The sequence below is a fragment of the Eurypyga helias genome, unplaced genomic scaffold, assembly GCF_000690775.1.
Source record: "Eurypyga helias isolate BGI_N326 unplaced genomic scaffold, ASM69077v1 scaffold22763, whole genome shotgun sequence".
Classification (NCBI taxonomy): Eukaryota; Metazoa; Chordata; class Aves; order Eurypygiformes; family Eurypygidae; genus Eurypyga; species Eurypyga helias.
The window spans coordinates 1-6659 of NW_010243392.1; the positions used below are offsets into that span (position 1 = coordinate 1).

The 6659-nt window shown below is 58.1% G+C and overlaps 1 protein-coding gene across 1 annotated transcript in view; it reads left to right on the forward strand.

Annotated features, from left to right (window-relative positions):
• Positions 1–6366: 6366 nt before the first annotated feature.
• The window catches only part of FMOD (fibromodulin), a 5718-nt gene continuing 5425 nt past the window's right edge, over positions 6367–6659 (forward strand). The window contains exon 1 of the mRNA XM_010149406.1: positions 6367–6591. The gene's annotated coding sequence lies outside the window, so the exon portion shown is untranslated. The remainder of the gene's footprint in view (positions 6592–6659) is intronic.

Below are 6659 nucleotides of genomic sequence, written 5' to 3' on the forward strand. Positions count from 1 at the left end.
CCAGTCCTGCCACCCCCACCCCAGAGCTGGCTGCGTTTCGCTAGCAGGGGGGTAGATTTGGGAGGCCGTGCATTTTGAGAGCTTTAGCATCATTTAACAGCGATGATGGACCTGCGGTGTCAAAGGCACCCCAGGATGGGGTTCGCCCTGCTCCTCTCTGATCGTCCCCGATGAGCCGGGAGGGACCCCCAGCAGCTTCTGTGCCAGGACCCTGCCCGTCTGCTGCCTCTCGCAGCTCAGACCACTGGTTACAGTTTGTTGGTCCCTACATGGGCTTATATTTGGCTCCCAGAGTGTCTGCAGCCCTGTCTGCAGAGAGGTTTGGGGAACAGGGTCACCCAGGAGCCCTCAGAGCTGGAGAGGAAAGACCCGGCGCAGGGGGACAGCTTTGGGGACAGGCAGAGATGCGTCTCTTGGGCTCAGGGCTTTGCAAGAGGGCTCCGAGGCTCCCTGCTTGTAGGAAACATGACGTGAGATTTTCCCCATCCAGGAGCCTCAGTCAATGGGCTGGAATGAACCTGTTCCCTTCTGCTATTTGTTCAGGAGAGCTGGGAGGCTTCGGAGAGGAGCCAAGCGTTCAAAGGGCCTTTGAAAACATGAATTGAAGGCTCTGAGCAAGGAAACGCTGCATTTTTTCCTTCTGCTCCTTGGACGGCTGCAGCCAGCGCCTGGCAGCCTCCAGAGCTTCCTTGATGCTACGGAGGGGAGAGGCAGCCGGGTGCTGGTGGGACACCTTGCTCAGCCTCAAAGCACAGAGCAATCACCCCCAACATTTGTCCCGGGGCTTCCCGTGCCCCTGTCCCCTCCTAAGGTCTGGCTGGGGGCAGGGAGCTGGTGCCACATCGCGGCAGAGCCGCTCTGCCCTGTGACGGCTGAGCGCAGGGCTCTGGGTTGGGACCCCCACCCCCCCTGGGGAGAAGGGGTAGATTCTGTGCCAGGCTGCTGTGAATCAGGGTCCCACAAAGAGGGTTGGGAAGATGGCAGCATCCTGCGGGGTTTGATCCTGACGCCACGGGATACCTACGGAGCCTGGGCAACCATCGGCATCGCAAACCTGGGCACAGGCATAAACCGCAGCAGCCACAGAGCCGGTGACACCTGACGGGGCTACGGGACCTTCGCAACTGGCAGCTCCCTGGTTGCCCTCCCGAGTGGATTCGCACTTGGCTAATCTTGTGCAAACTGCTCCTCTGGCAGAGCCAAAGGCTCTCAAAGGTATTTCACTGCGTGCTCGGACCCAACCTCCGCTAGCCACAGCGATGTTAGCAGTGTAAAGCATACGTCCAGGGACAGGCGAGGGAGCGACGGGGTGAGGAAACGCTTCATAGTTTCCAGCTCTGTTCCAAATTAAGCACTTAACCTTTTCAAACACATTTTACAGTGGTTGTAATAAGCTCTGACCCTCTTTGTGCTGAGACAACCTCTCCCAGCGCAGCCCGGGGCAGCAGCCACGCTGCAAGGGGAGAGGCACCGGAGATTTAACAAATCCGGCGTCTGGGGTTTGTGGGGAGGGGGATGAGAACCCACACGCTGAGACCACTGGGTACCCAGAGCCACGTCGGGAGGCTGGGAGCTGTGGGATGGGCTGTAGGGACATTCCAGGGGCTGGGTGCTGGGAGGGTTGAGTCCACCCCATAATAACCCGCAGACCCCAAGAGACCAGGGAGTTATTACATGAGGCTCCAGAGCCCCGGAGGCAGCCTGTAATTACGGTGGGATGGGGCAAAGGCTTCCCCGGCCAAACTAGCATTCCCAGCGCTGGCAGCCGGGCCAAGGCAGCAGCTGGGGAGGGCAAGGGGCAATTTGGGAGGTGCTCTCCCTCCCCCCCAGCACCCCCAAGAGATCTGGAGGCAAAGAGGAGCTGCTTGTGGCTACCGCACGTCCCAGCCCCAGTCACTGCTGGACCACGATGGACGAGCAAGGACGGGGGGACGGGGGCTGCTCTGCAAAGGCGGGCGTCACTCGGGGGTGGCACTGGGTACAGGCCAGGGGACAGGGCAGCACCAACGGGACATGGATGGGGGCCAGGAGCAGGCAACCCCCTTATTTTTGGTGCCAAGACACCTCTCTGGTGCAAGCATGGAGCAGCTGGGGCTGGGGCATGGGATGAGTGCGAGCGGGGCTGCAGCCGGCCACCGATTTCCCAACCCCGGGTGTCCCACGGGAGGGAGAGGAGGGGAGCAGACAGCAGGTGAGGATTCCCAGCCCAGGGCTGCCTGTCATCCCAGTTCCAGCCAGGGAAAGCCTGGGCTGAGCCCTTGCAGCTCGCTGGGGAAGCTTTGAAGCAGCTTCCATGGAAATTGGGTGACCCCAGGAGCCTCGGGAGCACTGGACCGGGCTGACACACGGGAGCCACGGCGCGAGCATCGTGCTGACACACGGGAGCCACGGCGAGAGCATCGCTCCAGCAGCCCGAGTCAGAGTTTCCAGCAGATCCCCGGGGCTCGCTCGGCCGTCGCGCCGTCTCCAAGTGACCAACTCCCTCCAGATTGCCTCAAATCTCGATTCAAGAATGTTGTTTGGGCTGAAGAATGTAACACTGAAAAAGAAGAAAGGGAAAAGGGAGGCCGGGGCGCAAGGCGGGGTCGAGGGAGGGTTCGCTCTGCCCTTCCACACTGACCTTTGCCTTTTGGGAGAGGCGGCTGCAGCTGCCGGGTGCAGGCGTTTGCCAGATGTTGAGCACGTTCCCTCCACCCGGCTTGGCCAAGGCCGAGCCCAAAGGGACCCGGTGATCCCTGCTCGCCCCCCGTGCACTGCCTGCACCCCCTAAGGACTCCGTTTCCCTGCCTGCCTTTCCGCTGCCTGCTCCTACCGCGGCCATCCTTGTGAATCAGGCGAGGGCTTCAGGTGAGTTTGTTTTCGGAAAAACCCTTTGAAAAGGAGCGGCACAGCCCTGAGGAGGGGTCATCTCAGGGGATAACTGCTCCGAAGGCCATGGGGCTGCCCCCCACCCCAAGCACAGGGGAGGCCAAGCCGCCCCACAGACCCCAGCGCTCTCGCTCCAGGGCATGGTGAGGAAGGAGAGGGGTTCCCTGCATGGCATGGAGCGACGCAGAGGTACCCGCAGAAGGGCACTCGCTGCCCGTGCCCGCATGAGACGTCTGTCTGCAGGCTGGAAAAGGCTGGAAAGAGCCAGGACAAGCGAGGAAGAGGAGGTTAAGTTGCAAATATCCAGAAAGACCATGCAAATCTGGGAAGAATGGCCCTCCAGGCACTGGCTCCAGGGGGTTTCTGCTCAGGTCCTTGTAGCACAAGCCGTGCCAGGAAGCCTGATGCAGGGAAGGGGCTCTGGATCGTGGCTTCCCAGGCCTCTCCACCACACAGGCTCTGCAGGTGATGCCCCACACATTTCCACCCACCCTTCCTGAGCAAGGCTGGAGATGCCAAGGGACAAGGTTTTCTTGGATCCTACTTGAACTCTTGTCCCTGGAGTCCCTTAAAAGAGCAGCTGGGACCTTCATCCTTCGGGAATCTGCCTCTAAAGACAAGGTCTCAGAGGGGACCTGCAGGAGCTGCCAGGCAGCCAGGGCAGGGCATGGGGAAGTGGCTCCAGCAGCACCCTGAGCCAGCAGGTCTGGAACCCCCTCCCAGCATGGGGAGGTCCATGGGAATTAAAGAAAATAGCGTGAGGGGGAGGACAGACCCAACAGCTCCAGCAGAGCTGCAACTTCATGGAAGTGGGGAAGAGGCAGAAATAACATTTCCATGAGTAAAAAAGGGAAGGAGCCATGGTTATGACAGTTGCTGGGTTTGGATGCCCACAGTAGGTTTAATAGTTCTCCCTCCATCCAGGCAGAACGAGCTTTAGCCTTAGCAGGAGCATCAGAGACTTTTGTGTCTTTGTTACGCTGTGAAGCACGCGGTCCCCGTGCCAAAAGCACCCAGACAAACCCGCGTCCACCCAGGGGGAAGGCAGCGCTCCCGGCTCAGAGCGCGGGATTTGGCAATTAAAGGCAAACTCGGGCCAGATTCAGTGGTTTCAAACACAAAGCTCGAGAGCATTTGATCAAAACAACTGGAACAAACCCAACCAAAACAGACACTGTTCACATCAGTTCGGTTGAGAAAACCAAAGCGATGCAGGCCTCTGTCTGGCTCTGAGGAAACGCAGGCTGCGACCATCAGAGGAACTGCTCCGGATGAGATCGCGCAGTGATAGGGGCCACTGGCTTGGAGCAAGCGGGACGGCGTGTTGCCAGCTCCTCTCACCAGCGCAGGGCTTTCTCTGAACCATCAGCCGTAGGGAAGAGGGGTTTATAGGACCGGCCAGTCACGAGTGGTAGCACTGAGGTCTTGTCAACACCCACCTCCTTGCCAGGCCAACGGACCAAGCACGAGAGCCCTGTCAGCAGCCTGGGAGATGCTGGACACCTGGAGCATGAGATTTCAAGGTTGGATGGAGAAAATAAACACACATACGGCTCTTGGGATGGTAATTTTTCACTTCTCTGGGACAGTCCTGAACTGGTGAGGATAAGATTCAACAGGAAGTCCTGGTGACTGTGGGGAGCACGCACACTGAGATTGAGCATGTCGTCGTTTTCGGGTTTAGGCTGGAAAAGGGGGATGCGGCCACGGGGAATGGCACCATTCAGAGCCAGCTCATGTGGGAAGGGCCCCTCAGCATCCCCCGGGGAACCCCCAGCCCTGTCACCCACAGTGGGTGCTGCAGGAGAGCCTCCCCAAAGGGTGCGTGTCCTCGGTCATGCTTATTTTTGGCTTCCAGAAGACGGAGAGGCCACGCTCCTTATCTAACCTAGCTGGGGACAAGCTGCTTTTCCAGAAAAACACCCAATCCCTGCAAAAGCCTCTGGGTTGTTGGCCACCAGGACACCTCAAGCTGCCAGAGATGTGACGTGGGTTGACACCATCCGAGCGCCGAGCAGCAGATGTTACTGGCTGCCACTACCCTCCCCACCATTATCCCTGGATCAGAGCTCCCTGGCAACGGGAACAACTCCTTCCAAGCAGGGTCATTCCCCGCATCAACCCAGAGCCTGGAACCTGCTCCATGCCCGTGGTGACAGCCCTTCTTCAGCTGCCCCACACCGCTGCAAGCTGCCCTGGCAAGAGAGCAAGAGGTGCTACCAGCCGAATTAAAGCCCCCTCCTCGCTTTACGAGGGTTCTACCTCCTTTTAGGCAGCACAACCTCCCTGTCCTCTTTTCCCGCTCAAAGGCAAGACTTTCTCTGAATCCTCCCTCTCCCCGCAGATCCCGGCTCCGTGCTGCGGTGCAGGGAGCTGCGCTTTCCAGGCACACTCTTCCTTCCCAAATAGACTGGCTTTCTGGCAAGGTCCCCACTGTACAGCGTGTCCCTCGCAATCCCGGCCGGCACATTCCTCCTCCTTACAACGAGGACCATGGAGTGATAAGGATCTTTGCAAGGCTCCCCAGGGGAAATGCATGTTTTTACTGGGAAATTTTTGATGGAAAGCAAGGAAAAAGCAAGCCCAGAGGGAGTCTGGCACCTGCTGAGCTTCACTAAGTAATTCCAGGCTCCCGGGAGGGCGTGCTGCTGGAGCTGGGCACGGGATGGCGATGGGCGGTCAGGGCTCCTCCTCTCCTTTCCTTTCCTCGCTGGAGGAAATGCTTCAACAGCCCTGGAGGAGCCGACTCCATGCACAAGGAACCAGGATGGGGACTGGGGGGGATGTGACAGTGCCCGCTGCTCCCCCACTTGGCAGAACCCACCCAGGGCAAGGCTGGCAGTGGGACGTGATGAGCCTTGTGGCAGGGCAAGCCGTGAGCTCTTGTGTCTCTGCCCAACCACAGGTCACCCCCTGCCCTGTCCCCCTGCACCCACCCCAGCTCAGCCTCGCTGGGGGGGACACCCCATCCCAGGTGGATGGGCACAGCCGGCAGAAATGCCAGCTTGGCATCCCTCTCCTGCCAAGCTGAAGACAAATTCTCGCTGTCACAGTGGCCCTTTGGTAGGCAATTTATTTACCTTGGATACTGCAGCTTTATCGTTCATGGAAATGTTTATCCTAAATATTTAATAGCAGGACTGGATAAACGGAGGCTTCCTGGAGAAGAAGCCCAGGCTGCAGCCGGAGCAGGCACTAATGTCTCTTCCCCTGGTACTGCAAAAGTTAAAGCTACTTTCCCGCTTCTCCCCAAAAATCACATCCTCAGCGCCTCAAAATCAGGTATTTTTCAATCTGGCCAGAGGCTTCCTCATCGCTTCCTGATGAGAAATGCAGGAGACCTAACAACAGCCCTTTTAAAAACAACATCCCCGATTCCACTAACTCGTTAAGCAGAGAGAGCCTGAAAAGTGCCAACACTCCTATGAGAAAAGACGGGAGAGAGAGAGAGAGAGAGAGAGAGGGAGGAAAGAAAAAGCAGGTTATTTATAACGCCAGGCAGCATTAGGGTCTCTTCAGTCTCTCCTGCAAAGTGGCTGCTGCTGGGAGGTCACTCCCCAAAAAAAAAAATGCCGAGCCCGTGACCTGCAAGCACAATATTTGATCTGGGATCTAGGGCGGGCACCAGCCTTTGCAAATCGGGAGACACACTCACATGCTGCTTGACGCACGGGAGATCCCGGAGAAGAGCAGCAGGGCTTTGGGAAGGAGGCTCTTAGCTTGGTAAGTCCTTCTCTATATTTATTACGATGTTTTTTCATTCTTTTTTTTTTTGAAGCCTGATTTCCATC